This window comes from Cupressus sempervirens, chromosome 3 (genome assembly GCF_028749045.1).
Source record: "Cupressus sempervirens isolate cs-2001-9-10 chromosome 3, ASM2874904v1, whole genome shotgun sequence".
Lineage (NCBI taxonomy): Eukaryota > Viridiplantae > Streptophyta > Pinopsida > Cupressales > Cupressaceae > Cupressus > Cupressus sempervirens.
The window spans coordinates 1,487,640-1,506,006 of NC_143120.1; the positions used below are offsets into that span (position 1 = coordinate 1,487,640).

At 35.0% G+C, this 18,367-nt stretch overlaps 1 pseudogene; it reads left to right on the top strand.

Annotated features, from left to right (window-relative positions):
- Window positions 1-17,410, top strand: part of LOC149564417 (receptor-like protein kinase THESEUS 1) — a 37,238-nt pseudogene extending 19,828 nt beyond the window's left edge.
- The last annotated feature ends 957 nt before the right edge of the window (window positions 17,411-18,367 follow it).

Consider the following 18,367-nt stretch of genomic DNA (forward strand, 5'->3'; position numbering starts at 1 on the left):
TAAAAATGTTACCATAGTCAACATATGTCATAAATCATTTAGATCAATAAATCACCAAATAAACCATGCCAAACCTACACCAAATCTAAACCAATGTGTAGAGCTCTCCAAGAACTTTCCATTGACGATTCAAAGACCAAAATCCAACTCTTTATGCCCAAGTTATGCTCTAATTTGTGCTCAAAATAAACAACATCTAACTTTTGGGCACTTAAAACCTGAAAAATTGTCTTAGATCACATAACCAAACCTACACTAGGTTGTAGTGCTCTGAATTAGCTTTCTAACACCTGTAAGAAGTCTAAAATCTAATATCCTAAAAGAAATTTAAGGTCATTTTATTAAGACAATCTTTTTACCATTTTCACTGTGATTTTCATCTTTTTTTGATGAGATTAAATTTGATGGCCATCATAGGCTAAAACCAAAACAATCTAAGAGGCCATTGCTGGAAGCTACCCTAAGAGGCCATTTTTACCTAAGAGGCCATTTCTGGAAGCTACCCCATAAAACCCTCATTTAAATAAAACATCCAAAAAATCATTTTGACCAATAATTTCACATGCCCAAAATCTACCAACATCCCATCATAGTAAAAAACTCAAAACCTTAGAATATGCAATAAAAACCTCATATCTCTTTCCCTTTCTTTTATCTTCTCATGCATTCCCATGGATTTAATCTAGGGTTACAATAATAAAACCATAACTCTGATACCACTTATATGGAAACTTGTAACAAAGAATATAGCCATTTCCACATAACCCATAATAGATTTGAAATAAATATGTAACTAAAATCCACATGCAAGATAATAGACAACATACCCACAAAAAATGTGACACGAGATATACCCTGAGAAGCCCTCATTGAGGAAAAAAATTAAGAATCTTTACATGTTGCATGTCCATCTAGGTGCTCCTAGATACAAAATTACATAATAAAATAAAATAATAAAATATAGAAATATTATGCAATGTGTACAACACCCATTATCTCAAAAATCTCTGACTTGTTGTATACATTGTATAGGTTCAATTTGTAGCCACATAATGAACAAGGAAACAATCCCTCCCAGCACATCCACCATCATGGATCAAAGTACACTATGTGCTCCATCCTGGTACCTGCAACAAAATCAAAGTATCTAGCTTCTCAAACATGAATGATCCCACCTCCTATTATGCCACTACCATTGGATATACACAGAAGCCATCCAAAGAGAAAGCCACCCAATCTATCACATTTTAAGATCATAAAAAATCTTGTACCAACTAAAATTCTAGTCACAAAAACTTGATCCAAAGGTAATCACATGTATATGTAGTTGTCAAATATCCACATAACCCATAATAGATATGAAATAAATATGCAACTTAAATTCACATGCAAGAGAATAGACAACATACCCACAAAAAATGTGAGACAAGATATACCTTGGGAAACCCTCATCAAGGGAAAAACCTAGCCTCCAAAAGCACCTATCACCATGTATTATTCAGCAAAAAATACCACTGCAATACAACCATGGAGGCCTTTAAAGCCATAGCCACTACCAAGCAATCCATGTGAACAAGCATAAATCCACACATCCCATGCCATGGTTCTAACCTTCACAAATGCTCTCTTGGCTAACCTATCATGCCTTGTCCCACTGGACTCTTTCCCTTTTTTCCTTCTATCTTGTCTTTGTCTCACATACAACAACCCTTGTGGCTGCTTATTTAGTAGCAAGTCCCACAAAACCACCAAGTGGTATTACATAAACCATGTGCTACCTAATCCATTGGCAACACATTTAATATTGAAAGTTTAATTCTTTTTCCCAATATTAAATATTTATATCAAATATTATCACAATGTTACAATACAACTCATCAAGTCTATCCCATGAGAATCTTTACATGTTGCACACCCATCTAGGTGCAAAATTACATAACAAAATAAAATAATATAACAATATCATGTAATGTGTTAAACACCCATAATCTCAAAACCACACTCCTTGTTATGTGTTGCCTTGTATTAATCCTCTTTTAGTATTCATTTTTTATTCTTAAGAAAGACATTAGCTCACCCTTAGGCCTCAACACCTGTGTCCCTTTAGAATTACCCCTCTTTATAATACTTAGGTGAGACTTTATCTCATCCCAAGATCTCTTTAATATTTTCTCTATAGTGGGGTGCCCTAGCAGTTCTCTCACAATCAAAGCGTAGTAGGGTGCCTCGCTAGCAATTCTTCCTTTACTATCACTATGAAAGGGTGCCCTTAGTAATTGTCCCACAACTAATTCTATAATAGGGTGCTCTAGTGGTTCTCCCTTAATTACAGAGAAATAGGGTGTCCTTACGATAATTCTTCCTAACATACCATTGGAATAGGGTGCCCTAGCTATTCTCCCTTAATTACACTCTTAGGAAGGTGCTAACAAGAGGGTGTCATTAGTAGTTCTCCCTTAATTGCCACTACTTCCTTTTTTAAATTGAATATTGAAATTCTATTAATAATCATTAATATATACATATATGTATTGTTTGATATTTATATTTCGTGATTAGAGTATGACTAAAGTTGAACTTCCTCAAAGTTTCAATGATTCTCTACTCTCATATCCTCTCTTGATCACCATTTGCACTCTTGTTTGAAGTCTCTTTATTATTTATTTCATGCATTGCTTCTACTTTATGGTGTTGACTTTTCTTTTCACACTTATGTCCAAGTTCCCAAGGGCCTCTACATCTAAAACATATGCCTTTCTTCAAAGTGTCCTTTTTTCTTTTTTTGCTTCCTTGCTCAGACATTGATGTGTTCTACTCCATTTCCCTTTTCAAAGATAACATTCTTTCTCTTAATGATCTTCTTTTGAGTCTTCATTTTTATATTCAATCTTTGCTAAAAAATTCTTGGATCTTTCTTTTGATGTATTTGATTCTACCATTTTTTTTCTAATGGCTTCTTCCAAGTTTTGAGGTTCATGTGCTTTAATTGAGTTCCTAGTGGAGTATTTTAATCCTTGTATAAATATATGAGTGATTATATTTTGGGAAAAATCTAGAACCACAATTGATAACTTTTGAAATTTGCGAGCATAGTCTTCCACTATTCAAATTTGTCTAAGTTGAGTTAGTTCTTTGAAATACCATTTGATGTCCTTATCATCAAATTTTTTAATGAGATTTTTGGAGAATTCTTCATAGGATTTTATATCTTTATGTCCTAGTGAGATATGCTCATGGGTCCACCAATCATTACAAGTCCAACATTTAAATTTTTCTTACTTTCAAGTTCTTTTCTCACAAGAAGTGTTATTCCTTCTTCAATCTTCCTGTCTTCTTCAGATCTTCCTTTTCTACTACTAGCATAATCTTCACTAGTACTCACATTCTTCTCAATGTAGGTCAAACACTCAATGCACTGAAAGTAGTCTCAACTCTAGGTAAATCTCCACTTTGTCTCAAAATTATCTCAATTGATTCCAATCTTCCAAGAAGAGTCTCTCTTGTGAAGTTTTATGTGCAAGCTATAACTTGTTCAGTCATCCCCACTATCTACTTATATGGAGGTGTCAAAACTTTCAAGATCTTCCATATAATTTCATCTTCATCTTTTGTTCCATCACAAGCCTTAAAATTCCTTCAACAATATTTGATATTCTACGAAAATAACGTCTTACATATTCATCTTCCATCATTTTAGCTTCTTCAAATAAAAATATCTAGTCATCTGCCACGTCCGCCAAGGCAATTTTTTTGATGACATCAGCTAAGCATGAGGTTAAAATTGATGGTCGTTTGACCATCAAAACCAAGGATTTTATAACTACTGTGACGGCCGTTTGACCATCAAAACTAGGGATTTTATAACTATTGTGATAGCCATTTGATCGTCAAATTTAAGACCTAGTTTTTCTACCAGACCACTCTTTAGATGCATTTTTTAATTGGTAGCCTGACTTTGCGAGCCCATAACTTAGACATCTGGACACCAATTCAGGTGCAATTTTTTTTGATTTTGGGTAGAATTTCCTAAACTTTCTAGTGGTGATGTTCTTTTCTAGTTTTGGTGCCAGGATTTTTCAAAAGTTGCATCTTTTGGTGGTTGTACTTATCCAATCCTACATTTTGTAACTTGAAATGCTCCATATAGGCTCATCTACACTCGAAAATAGTTCAATTTTTTTTGAAAGTGCACTTTTTTTGGTCTAATTTTTAGATCTACAGTCAGATTCTAGGGTTGTGTGGACACAAATATCACTTTCAGAACTAGGGCCTTTTCTGCATTGAATTGCTTTCATTTCTTTTTAGAATTGTTGTAACCTTGAGCTACAGTGCTTAGTTCTAGATTTAGGCCTCAAAAGGAAATTGTAACAAGAAAAATTAGAAGTCTACTTTGTAGTTATTGACAAGTGGCCCATTTTACATGCACTACATATAAAGTGCCAAAGCATCTTTCTCGGGGGGTGAGGTTGGGGGGGGGATGGGGGAGGGGGGGTGTGTATTGTGCTTTTGTGTCTTTATTTTGTGCTCTTTACATTTCTGCATGATGGGTTCACCTAAATGTCCAACTCTAACTTTACACAATTATTCTACTTGGAAAGATATTGCTTGGAGTAGATTAATGGATAAAGGTTATAGTCTGTATGTTGATGGTACAATTCCTAAATCCATTGATGCTAAAGAACTCCTTGAATGGAAGAAACAAGACCAATAGGCTTTAGGAGTTATCAGGAATTATGTTCATAGAGATCTCTTCTTTCACATTGCCAATTGTAAGGAATCCAAACCAGCTTGGGTTAAACTTGCAACATTGTATGGTAAGGTGGATGAAGAAAAGGGATTTTGGGTTGAGGACGATCTTCTTCTACTAGATCCAAAGAACTTTGACACAATTTAGGATTACATCACCAAAGCAAATGAGTAAAGGGCACTACTTAAAGACTATGGAAATCCCATAAAGGATGAAAAGTTGATTCATTACATCCTGAAGAGGCTACCTTTAGAGTATGCTTCATTTGTTTTGAGTTTCAATACTCACAAGTTGACCATGGGAAGTGCCTACCAGAAGCCTACTTTTGATTCTTTTGTAGAGATGTTGATTGTTGAACAAACTCGCTTGATGGATTTAGGACTTCTCACGACATCAAAGACCAAATCCTTGGTGGTTAGTGATGAGCACCAATCAAGTCAAGGGGGAAAAAGTTCTAACAAGAAGAAGAAGAAGTAGTGGAAGCATAAATCATAGTCTGAGACACAACAATCATCCACTCAACAAGGCAATTCTTCTTCCAACAAGAAGGGAAATAGTGACAAGAATGACACTTTTTTGTGCATATTGCAAAAAGCTAAATCATGATGAGCATCATTGCAAGATTAAAAGAATTGATGAGTTAGAAAATCTACTCAAGAAGAACAAGATTCAAGTGATAGGTACTTCCAAGGATTCAACTCCACCCACTTCAAAGGGAAAAGGGCAAGCACTTATGGCAAACTCAAGTTCTTCTACCGAATAGATACTTGACTTAGGTGCCTCCTACCATATGGGCTCTTCAAAGGGAGATTTTTCTTCATTGAAGAAGTCACAGGTACCACACATCTTCGTGGGAGATGATACAAAAATAGAAGTTGAAGGAAAAGGACATGTGGAAATGGAAAATGGGGAATTTAGAGATGTTCTTTACATTACAAATCTTAGCTCCAATCTCCTCTCAATTTACCAAAACACTCACCTCAGAGATGGTCACAAAGTTGAGTTCCTTCTAGATTCAGTGATGGTGTGCAGTCTTAGAGATGATTCATTGGTTGCAATGGGGAAAGTTAATGATGACAAGAGGCTTCTTTCCTTCTCCTACTTTGTGCCAAAGTATCCTTCTGAAGCCTTGTTGACTCACTCTACTTCACACTATACATTATGGCATGAGCGGCTTGGTCATCTTGCCTTCCGCTAACTTTAGCAACTTTTCTTTAAACACAAGGTCAAAGGTCTACCTAACATCAACTTTTTCAAGGGTGACTATTCATTGTGTTTAGTGGATATGAATCTCAAGGAGAAGTATGATAATTGGAATTCTTTTAGAGCACCAGTAGTTCTCTAGTTGGTTCACATGGTTTTAACAAGACCTTTTGCAGTGACTTCAATCAGCCAAGGCCGCTACATCCTCACATTTGTTGATGAATTTTTAGGATTCACATGGGTCTACTTCCTTCATCACAAGAGTGAAGTGGTTCATAAGCTTCAAGCCTTCAAGACTCACATTGAACAAAAATCAAGGAAAGCCATCAAGGTTTTACAGGTGGACAATGAGAACAAATATGTGGACAAAAGTCTTAGAGACTTTTGCAGACTTGAGGGCATCGATCTTTAGAATCCACCAACATTTAGTCCGCATAAGATAGATGTTGCAGCACTAAGGATTAGGACTCTCAAATCCATGGCAAGTTGCATGATAAAGGCCAAGTCTCTTGATCCTACATTAGAATTCAAAGCTATTAGTAGTGCCATTCACATACTTAACAAGTCTCCTCATAATGCCTTATATAGGAAGACTCCTTTTGAGGCATGGTGTGGCAGGAAACCAATTGTAAGTCATTTTAGAGTCCTTGGTTGTCTAGCATGGGAAAACCTATCTTCTAGGGGTCGCAAGGCACTGACACCTAGGCCTTGTACTTTCATTGGGTATGAGGACAAAATGAAAGCATATCGACTTATGGATCTAGAGACACATGAGATCTTTGTGGAGAAGGATGTACACTTTGAGGAAAGTTCACCTGGATTATCCTCTACTCCTCGCCACACTTCATACACTATGGAGATTGATAGTGACAACAATGATAGTTCTTCAATAGATTCAGACACATGGTGTTCTATCGACATTTACAGTGAGAGGTCATGACATTAGTCCAGTTCACATGCATATATTGCCATAGTGAAAGGTCCAACACAACATGGTACACATTCTCTTCTAGCTCCAGCTTCAGATGATGACTTCTTGACAAACATTGCAACTTTATTCATGGAGTCACATACCACAGACTTGGGAGGAAGTCTTAATGATTTGCATCTTCTCTTTGATGAAGATAATCCTTCTACAATTGTTGCGAGGACTTAATCTGACCCGCATGTCCATTCTCTACATGATCAATCTTCACAGGTTGGCATGATTGTGGATACTTATGTATAATAGTTGGAGGAGGTCTCTTTGTCACTGGAGGAGACACTTTTGGAATAGGTTCTACAGACACTTGAGTAGGTTTTAGGGCCACCATACATCTTTAGGATTGTACCTTTGCCTTTGTTTCTTCCTGTTGGTGTAAATATGTACTTTACTATTTACACTTAAGTTTTACTTAGGTTAATGCATTAATTAATTATTTTGCATTATTTTATTATTTTTATTTCTGAGACACATAGGAGTTTGCACAGGTTGTGAGTTGTCATGTTGACAACACAGGAGTATGCAACTCTATTTGAGCACATGGTGTCTACAACACTATTTTGCATGTCCCACCCTTGTAGGCTTATCCTCTCATCACCGCACTTACTTCCGTACTTAATGGAGGATAACCCATATCTGGTGGACATGTGCTTGGTTGTATGACACATCATGATGCTAACTTCTATGCATTCTAGAAGCTCTCCTAAGGCATTTATTTACATGCACTCCTAGTGTGTTGTATATGATATCACATTCTAAATAGAGCAATGTATTCAGACATACTCTGATTAATTGATCATATCCACTTTTGGTCTACTGTGTGTTTGTGTTTGAGTTCTTAGTTCTGCAAGAGATACCATTTTTCTGATAGCGGTTTCCATTCCTGCTTGTGTTTTTTGGCTCTTGGCTCGAGTTCAGTGAGGTCTCTTGCCCGCGGCCTTTTTTCAGCCGTTGCTACGAGTATTCTGGTGGTGATCTAAAATAATCGACATTAAAATCCAACACCTACAAACTCACAAACAGTTTTAAACTCTCACCCGTGCAAAGGCACCCGATTGTCTTCTCTGGGAAGTTGCAAGTTTTCATGCCCTGCTGTGATATTTTTTGACAAGGATTTCGATACTTGTTTTTTTAAATAAGCGGCGTACATTGATTCGCTCACCCATCTCTGACTCATCAGGAACCATTGGCCACATTGTTAAGAGGAAACACATATACTTCCTTTGTACAAATGTATTTAACAAGATTTTTTCTATGTTAAAAGGTATAATCTAATTACCAGAAACTAGTTTTCAAGAACTCTACTAGTATACTGTCTTCAATAAATCTCAAATAATTGTCAACTGTCTTCATATTTGTTCATGAACACTTAGCAACATGATTATAACACTCTATAAAATATGTCCTCAACTACATATATCCTCATCCTCAATCCTTGAACCTCACAATCTCAATCTTTATCTATTTCTTTGTCACTCTTCATAGAATCAGTAGTATGTTGACATCAATGACAAACACAATCATGAATTCAACACATATCATGCTAACAATATCCCAAATACTCCAACAATGCTAGGATACTCTCCCAAAGTAATATCATCAACATTCATGCTAACAACATGAGTTGGCAAGGATGGAGAAACATAATAGTCTCAAAGAAAACATATTCTTAAGAAATGGTCTTTTAGTGAGAGAATTACCATGAAGAAATGTGTGCAAGTCTTCCACTTGATATTGAGCCAAACAAAAAGGTATTTTTATCTTTATGCTCCTAGTAATAAGCTCTTAAAGAGAACACATATTAGGATGCAATATCTTTCTAAGTGCATTAGCTTCACCCTCACAATCTCTTTGATTAGTGGCAATCCTCTCCTTGAGTGTCTTCATTGGCACTTGATTCTCATCCTCCAAAGTAGCCTTTTATATTGTTTGATATGTACTCATTCCTATTACTTTATGTAGTTTCACAAAGTAGATAATCTACTATCAAAATTAGAAAGCCATCAAATTGTACAAATTTTCCTCTTATCTCCCTGAGTGTGTTAACTACTTCACTCCAAAATATTCTTCAGACATTGTTCTTAAAGATCATAGCTCTTGTTGCCTATGTTATCCATTTTTTTCTCATCTCTGCTATACCATTCTTCTTAGGACTCGTAAGGAATGAAAGTTGTCTTTTAATGCCATTTGCATCAAAAAAATTGTTAAACTCATTCAAAGTAAGCTCTCCACCTCTATCAAATCTTAAGGAGTTAATCCTCAATCCAGATTTGTTTACAAATATATTTTTGAACACCTTCAACTTATGAAATGCTTCAGATTTCTCTCTTAAAAATGCTACCCACATTTTCCTAGTAAAATCATCAACAAGAATTATGAAATATATTTCACCATAGAAAGATCTTGTCTTTGTAGGACTAGTCAAATCTATGTGTACTATCTCCAACTTTGTTGATGTAGTAAACTTCTTTCTCATAAAAGAAAATTTCTTCTTCTTGCCATTACACATTCCTTCCGTACCATGTTAGTAGGCTTCACAATTTTAGGCAAATCTCTAACAACAAGTGTAATTATCACTTTCATAATGTTATCAAAATTTATGTGACAAAACCCCTTATTCCATAACCAACTATTATCAACCTTAGCATATACGCATGTCATCTTAGTAAGATTCAACTCTAGGTAGATCTCCATTTTGTCTCAAACTTATCTTAGTTGATTCCAATCTTTGAAAAAGAGTCTCTCTTGTGAACTTCTATATGCAAGCTATAATTTGTTCAATCATCCTCACTATCTACTTATATGTAGGTGTCAAAACTTTCAAGATCTTTCATATAATTTCATCTTCATCTTTGGTTCCATTGCAAGCCTTTATTCCTACAACAATATTTGATATTCTACTAAAATAACTTCTTACAGATTCATCTTCCATCATTTTAGCTTCTTGAAATAAACATATCCAATTCTGTAATCTAACCTTCTTAGTATGCTTATCACCTTCATAAGTAGATTCCAAATATTTCTAAATTTCATGTTCCAAATTAAAAGATTTTCCCTAACTGTACTCATTTTTAGGAAGCGTTGACAAAAGTACTTTGCTAGCAAGCATATTGCACATAAATAATTATCTTTGAGGTTTAGTGCACTCCTCAACCTTTTCTTATTCAACCATTGTGTTCTGATAGTCTGTCATCACTCGGTCACTCGGTTGCTATTGTTTGGCATATAAAATATCACTCAGTCACTATTGTTGCTCGATTAACACTAATTTTGCTCAGCTTGTTCTTGTGCTCGATTGACACTAGCATCACTTGGCATATACTTCCAATTCTCTAATTGTCTTCTCTATTACTCAGTCAAGCCTATGCATTTGATATGTCTTCGATCACATCTTTAAGGCTTTCACATCATTGTTTTTTCTACTTGTAACATGATTTAAACAATCAATTTATCTTGTCAAAGTTCAACTAATCAAGTGTCTGATTGTAGTTTCCTCTTCATAGCTCAACCTTTCCTCTAGATACTTTTGTTATGAACAACTTCTCAAATTCTCTTCATCAATAAAATAGATATGACACTTAGATCAGATAGAAAAATGTCTCACCAATAGGTTTGACATTTTTGACAACACTATAATTGTTCCAATTATAGTTTCCAACATTTTCTTCCGTTCTACAAGTGCATTTAACCAGATTCTATCTATGTTAGAAGATATAATCTAATTACCAGAAACTACTTCTCAGGAACTCTATTAGTATATTGTCTTTAATAAATCTCAAGTAATCAATTGTCTTCATATTTGTTCATGCACACTTAATAACATGATAATGAAACTGCGTAAAATATGTCCTCAACTACACATATCCTCATCTTCAATCCTCCAACCTCATGATCTCAATCTCTATCCATTTCTCTTTTAGTCTTCATAGAATCATTAGTATGTTGACATCAATGACAAACACAATCATGATTAAAATCTCCCAAATGCTCTAACAATGCTAGGATACTCTCCCATAGAAATATCATTAGCATTCAAGCTAACAACAGGAGCTGGCAGGAATGGAGAAACATAACAGTCTCAAAGTAAATATATTCTTAAGAAATGATCTATTAGTGAGAGAATTACCATGAAGGAATGCGTGCAAGCTTTCCACTTGATATTAAGCTGAAGAAAAATGTATTTTCATCTTTATGCTCCTAGTAATAAGCTCTTAAAGAGAACACATATTACGATGCAATATCTTTCTAAGTGCATTAGCTTCATCCTCGCAATCTCTTTGATTAGTGGCAATCCTCTCCCTGACTGTCTTCATTGCCACTTGATTCCCATCCTTCAAAGTAACCTTTTATATTGTTCGGTATGTACTCTTTCCTATTACTTTATGTAGTTTCACAAAGTAGATGATCTACTATCAAAACAAGAGGGCCATCAAATTGTACAAATTTTCCTTTCATCTCTCCTTCCACCCCAAGAGACAAGATAAAAATGCTCTTCTCTCCACTAGATCTTGTAATAGGGTGTCAAGATTTTAGACAAAAAAAATAGAGGAGTAGAGCTAGGTAGATGATCAATATCAACTTTTGTTAATGTTACTTGTATTAATACTTATGGAAAACTTTTTAAAATCAATTTTTTCCTCTTAAAAAAATAGGTTGACATGTTTTATCTTAATGTTGCTTAGTTGTCTTTCCTTGCACAAGTAGAGACTCAAGCTCTATAGAGCCCTTGCTATTATTATGTGTTAAAAAAATTATTTTATTAAAAACATAATATAAAACAAGAAATAAAAATAGATAATTCTTTCTTATGGCTTAAGAATCATTGTAAAAAGGAATGTAAAGCTACACTAAACTATACCCATAAATTGAAAATGTTAAATAACTTGAAATGTTGCAAGGTAAAAACAATTTTATAGAAATAGGAAATCTACAACAAGCTTGTACCCTTAAACTAAGAAAGCCCTAGCCTCAAATACTAAGGAAGCAAGAGGATGATTGTGTAACAATATATTCTATATGTGGGTGAATATCAAAAAATTCTAGAATAAGTAATGAAAACATCTTTATGCTCATCATATCAATGCATCACCTATAGATAATGAGATAGGGAAAATCATCAGGGTTGTGCAAGGGTTTTCATTAGCTGAACTCTCATTTTTTTCCACCTACACAAAAGGTTAAATTGATAGATAAAATAAAAAATCACATAATAAAAATACCTTCTATGGAAGAATGATACTTATACTAAAGAATAAATGATAAATGTTTGATGGATCACACACACACACACACACACACACACACACACACACACACACACACACACACACACACACACAAACAGATATTGAAAAATAACACTGTTAGATGAGATTAGTAGTAAAAGAGTGCTACACAGCCACAATTGTTGGAAATATATGTGATAGGCTAAGTTATTGAGAGGTGAGGGGTGAATCAATAACCAATGAAACTTTAAAATCCTTTATTAGAAATTAATCCTTCACGTGAATTTTGATCAAATTGCATGCATGAAAAGATAAAATTAATAAAGCATTAATAACACTTTTGACACACAATTAAATGGTGACCCAGAAACCTTTCAAATAGCAAGTAAAATTGGGGTGGGGATGATACCTACAAGCTTTAGTACAATAGTATAAGTTAGCCTATTAAGGCTTACAATGATCACTTCTGGTGATTTCTTTGTTAGGAGCAATAAGGATTGCTAGATCCACCTTGCAAAAGGATTTTACAAACATGCAATGAAGTATGCACTTGGTAAAGAGATTTACAAAAGACTAAATTAAGTCTACCTTGTGAAAGGATTTAGTTTATCTTATTATCTAGTATCTGATTATCTAGTATTTAGACAGTAGGTCTATGATGATATCTGATTATCTAGTATTTGGACATATTTTTCTAATTATGTTATGTAATTGATTTTATGCTATGGTAATTGACTTCATTCTTGTCTCTTTATGCTTTATGCAAATGTGAGTGATGTAAATGGATTACTTAGGTGTTTAATGCATTATTGCTTTGGCTATGATATTATTATGCAATTACACTTGATCGTGTATTTTAGTGTGCAAGATTTATATCCCTGGCAGTGGCACATGGAGTTAGTGATTCAAATATTCATATTTTACCAATGTCGTCCTTGTATGGTCAATGTATCCTTGTTCAATTGTTTAAATTAAACCTTTCGACGATTATTAAATCTGAACTCATTTGCATTATGTGATTAGACCAGTGAGTGTGTCTGTGCATTTAGAGGTTCACATTGTCGTGAAAGTTGTTAAGTAATTTTTTGTGATTTTGGGTTTTTAAGATTTTAATGGTATTAAATTTAATTTCTAGTAGCTTTGCCTTAGGTGAATTCCCATTACGAGGAATGACCTATATTTATTTGGGTCAATTCAAAGTTTAGCTAATCTAACTGGCTATTTACTCTAATTGACTATTCACAAAAAAAGTGAATAAGTATGGATAGAGGAATTTAATTCCTCACTTTTTCTATTTTAAAATTAGAAAATTGGAGAGCTTTTTTGAAATCCTCTTCCTGAAGGATTGGTTTTCTACTCATTTTGAGAGTGGTGAGTGTGGAATTTTTGTGAGATCAGTCTCGTTGGATCTGGCTAGGAGAGACCTTACTTTGCCGTGATTTTCAATAGTTTCATCAGGTGATTTATAAATTATTGTGTTGTTTTCAGTTTCAACTCCATTTTTTGTCAGGTAGGGCTTTCCCATTTTCTTGTTTCAGTTCTATTTCAGGTTCTATTTTTGGTAGCTATTTGATAGGAGGTTGAGAACTAGTGTTCCCCTTCATTTCTGTTTGCTGGTTCTGCTCGATTGGTTGGGTATGAACATTTTTCCTACTTTGGGATGGGGGTTTGGGGTTTCGCACCGTTATGTTGGCCATTTTTGCATACAGTTTTTGAACTCAAATATTATTAGATTTTTGATGGTTTTGTATCCAAAGGCCAAATGGGTTTTAATTTTAAAGTTTTTCAGTTTTTAAGATTTTTACCTCATTTTGCATGCCACCCTATTTTATCAAGTTTTCTTGGCATGATGTTGGTTTTGGACTTGGATGATCCATGGATGTTAGTTTTCTTGCACTTTTATGTTGCATTGGGATGCATGCCACATCCATCCTCCCGAGTTTTTTTTCTTCAGTTGAGTGACTTTTTACATTGTGTTCTCATCTAGTCCTTGTGTTATGATCTTCGTGATGGTGGTGTGCCACACATGAGTACATGTGTGTACACTTGTCAAGTGACTTGTGAGTCTCGATCTTTAGCAATACTTCTAGAAGTTATGATCATTGGGGTTGGGTTGAGAATTTACATGCCTATGGGCACTCATTGTTGGATGAGCATGGGTAGGGTAGGGTAGCATATGGAGGGGCTTCTATCTCGTAGTCAGGTGTTCATTTTTCGGTTGGCAGAGGAAGTTTTATATAAGTGATAGCTAAATAAAAGTATTGGGTGGTAATAAATTTAAGATAATTAAAACTAAATTGTGTGTCTTTTGTTGGGGAGAGCAGCTACCAAAACTAGCTTGGGCTTGTCAATGCCAAGCAACTCTCCATGATGTCATCCCCTACTTAGTAGCCCATTAAGTTTCTGACCAGGACTTGTAGTTTATGCATTGCCTTGATCTTGTTTTCAGTCATCATACTATTTGGTGTGAGTGTTAGCCATGTATGTTGTGCTTTATGTGTGTTTGTGGTTGGATCATTACCTCCATCAGCATGATAGGAGTGGGCCTACGGGTTCCACGTGATTGGGAGGCGTAGCTACCTATACCACTACTAGGGATCAGTATACAGAGATAGTATTTTGTCCAAATGCAACTGTTGCTATCAGGTTCTAGAGTATGCATTCTTGTAATTTATGCTTTCATTGGAATGCTTGTATATCATGTTTACATGATGTTAGTTATTGATGCATTTCATTATTATGATGATTAACATATGATAGATGATGTTATCCGTATTTGTAGGATTATCTTATGCTTTATTTTTAGCATGTTAGATTTCTTTATGTTTATGTTGTAGCATGTTTTAGTAGTGACATCTTTATATGATAGTACTGATGATTTGATCAGTAGTTTGGGATGTTACACGTGGGGGATGGCTATGGCCTATGATGCTATTATGGTTGGGAGGAATTGCGTACTTAGTTTGGTTGTACTGTTCATTGCGATGTTATTTCTGTTTGTTGCGATGTTGTTTTAGTACACTGCAATGTTACCTTTTGTACTTTCCCTTTAGTACTACGTTTACTCGTTAGATTCAGTTTTTAGCTTCCCGTCTTTCAATTATTGTTCGAGTGTCCTTGCCATCAAATTGTACAAATTTTCCTCTCATCTTTCCTTCCACCCCAACAGACAGGATAACAATGCTCTTCTCTCCACCAGATCTTGTAGCAGGGTGTGAAGATTTTAGATAGAAAAATAGAAGCGCAAAGCCAAGCAGATGATCAATATCAACTTTTGTTACTGTTGTTTGTATTAATACTTATGAACAACTTTTTAAAATAACTTTTTCCTCTTTAAAAACAAGTTGACATATTTTATCTTAATGTTGCTATAGTTGTATTCATATCAAACAAAGGGAACTCTGACATAGATCAGAAAAACAACCGCGTCCAATAGTGCGCGACATTGCCTGCCAACCAGTCATTGATGGTGCTGTCTTTGACCCAGGACCGGGCAGTTTAGAGTTCATTACTACAGGGAATCTCGAGTTTTTTGTTCAAATATTATTTGTCCTGCAAAAGTTGTTCACATATTTCATCGGCATCGGGAACAGCTCTTCATACTCTCTGGCATATCTTCAAGTAAGAATCTCGAGCAATGAAACATGGTTTCAGTGTGTTTTTTGCACTTTGAGAATCTATGCTTAATGGCATATATTTTTATAATTAAATGAGGGTTTGTGTTTGATCAAAGTTGATGAGCAAATCAGATCTGCCGAATCCGCTGAAGGAGCTCAAGGCTGAGAACCGGAGGAGCCCCCAACAAGTTCTCAAAGATGTAAGTTCGTTTTGTCCAATATTGGGGTTTATAGGTTTTCAACATATTGCTGCTGCAGTTTATGTGGGTTTTTGAGTTTTTTACTTGGGGGTTTGATTTGCCTAGCCATTTGATTTTGAGCTGGTTTTTTCCTTCTTAGAAAGCTTTGCATCTATCGCTTTGTTTGACGTTTTATGGTTCACGTAAGAGGCCCATTTCTTTCATTTTTCACAAAAGGGACAACGAAATCGATAGCGTAGGTTTTGGCTGTTGTTTCCCAGACTCAGAAAGCTTCCTTGAAAGAGGCATTGAAGAAGAATGACATAACGCTTGAGCCACGGCTGTCTTTCTTTACCCTGTTAACTAGACTTTGCCACACATATCTGATCACTATCCTTAAGCTCAATCAATTGTACTGGTTCATTCATCCTCACAAAACAAGGAAACGTGGAAATCTTATAAGCTACATTACCTTTACTGTCATTTCCCTTTAGCCAATTTACAGTGGTGGACTCCTTGATTGTTAAGTAAATTTTTACAATTTATGATTTTTAATGATTGTTGTTGTTTATAAATTAGATTGTATATAATTTTTAAAATTTTCACATTTCTTCCATGTCATTCATGCTTTATATCTTTGCTCATTTTACTCTAGATTGCGTTTTCCTTATAGATAATTTTATGACGCCTTTTCAACATCGTTCATGGACTTCTTGATGGTCAATCTTACATGTATATTATCACAGTTTTCTTCCAACAGCAAGCCATTGCTGCCCTTTTTGATTGCTCTTTGCTCTTGCAACTTACATTCCATGTTGGTGTCATTGTGGCTCATTTATAACCCTAATATGTAGGTGGACTGATCATTTCCTTTTACGTGCATTGATAAAATTTCTATTTCATCAGATTTTTTTTTATCACTCTCTCTTTAGGTTTTCTTTCAAATTAGCAATCCTTATGAATAGGGTAGTAGTTATCACTGAACAATATCTTGGTATTGCAGTTGAAGAAGATGCAGACAAAAATTAAAGTAGTGCTCCAAGTTTTAGTAATTGTCCTTATGTTACGGAATCCTGGATTATTATTTGTAAATGCTGCAAGCTATAATTACCAGGATCAGGATGTTGTGATGTTTCTCCCCGAGGAAAGGGACGAAGCAGCAAGTATGAGGACAGTCTTTAAGCCATTTGATGTTCTATTGTGGTGTACAATAGCAGGAAGTTTTTATATATGCAGTATTTGTCGTGTGGCTTCTTGAGCAAAGAAGTGATTTTCCCTCAACGAAGGTCTTCGCTCACATACGGTATTTTAGAAATCTATTTTTTCTCTCATCTTTTGTGTGAATTAAAAAACAAATAAAACTAATTGCCAGCTAAATGGGGGTTTCGAAAAAGTATTTCCTAATTAAAATACATTCAAAGTTAAAAGAAGCTAAGATACTTAGAATCATTCCAAAATATATTTTAGAAATAGATGACATCGAAGAATTCGGAAACAAGGTTCATAATTCAGTTGTATATTCATTTATTCATCGTAATATTTTTATATTGTTTCACCTTCTTCTCAAACGTTTAAACAGTTTCTTTCTTGTTTTTATTTATAGGTCTATCTCTAATATTTAGAGAGAGTGAAAAGATGTTGGTATAATTTGAATATAAAAATGCTACTTTGTAGGCTTCAATATTCAAAACAGGTTAGCTCGAATTGTCATCTCGGTTTGGCTTCTTGTGGTGTCGGTTCTAGCGATCAGCTACACCACAAATTATATTTTAATGCACAATGTACAAAAAGTGAATGTGAATGAAATCATAGCGAGGGATGGTGCAATAGGCTACCTAAAACATCATTTCAGCCCAAGTTATCAAGATTGGTCTGAGAACTTGAAAGCATACACAACAGAAGAGGAGTGTGTGAAGGCGCTTTCACAGGGTCCAAACAGAGGAGGCGTGGGAGTCATCTTCATGGATCGTTTAGCTGCTTTGCACTTTATATCTTGACGACCTGGCTACACATACTATGATGTAAGTTGTCCGTGTTTCACATATTCTCACAATCAATTGCATTTCACATAAGCTTGTTTTTGAATGATGTCTTTGGTGCAGATTCCACCGGAGACAGACACGCCCAGGAGTTTAGGCGTGTTGGATTTCATGGTGTGGTTTATAATCACAGGAACGGCATCAACGTTGGGTTTAATCAAATTCATTTTTGATCTCCTCTACAGTTTGGTCAGACGCAGAGCTACTGGTGAGCCTAAATTGATATTGATGAATGGCTGACAACCATGAAAAAATTATATTGATATCGCATGGCTGAGTTCCAAACTTGAACATGAACATAAAAATCTGTAGTTATTAACCTTTTCCAAACTTAAACATGAAATAAACATCTTACTGCACTCTGTTAGGAAGTTG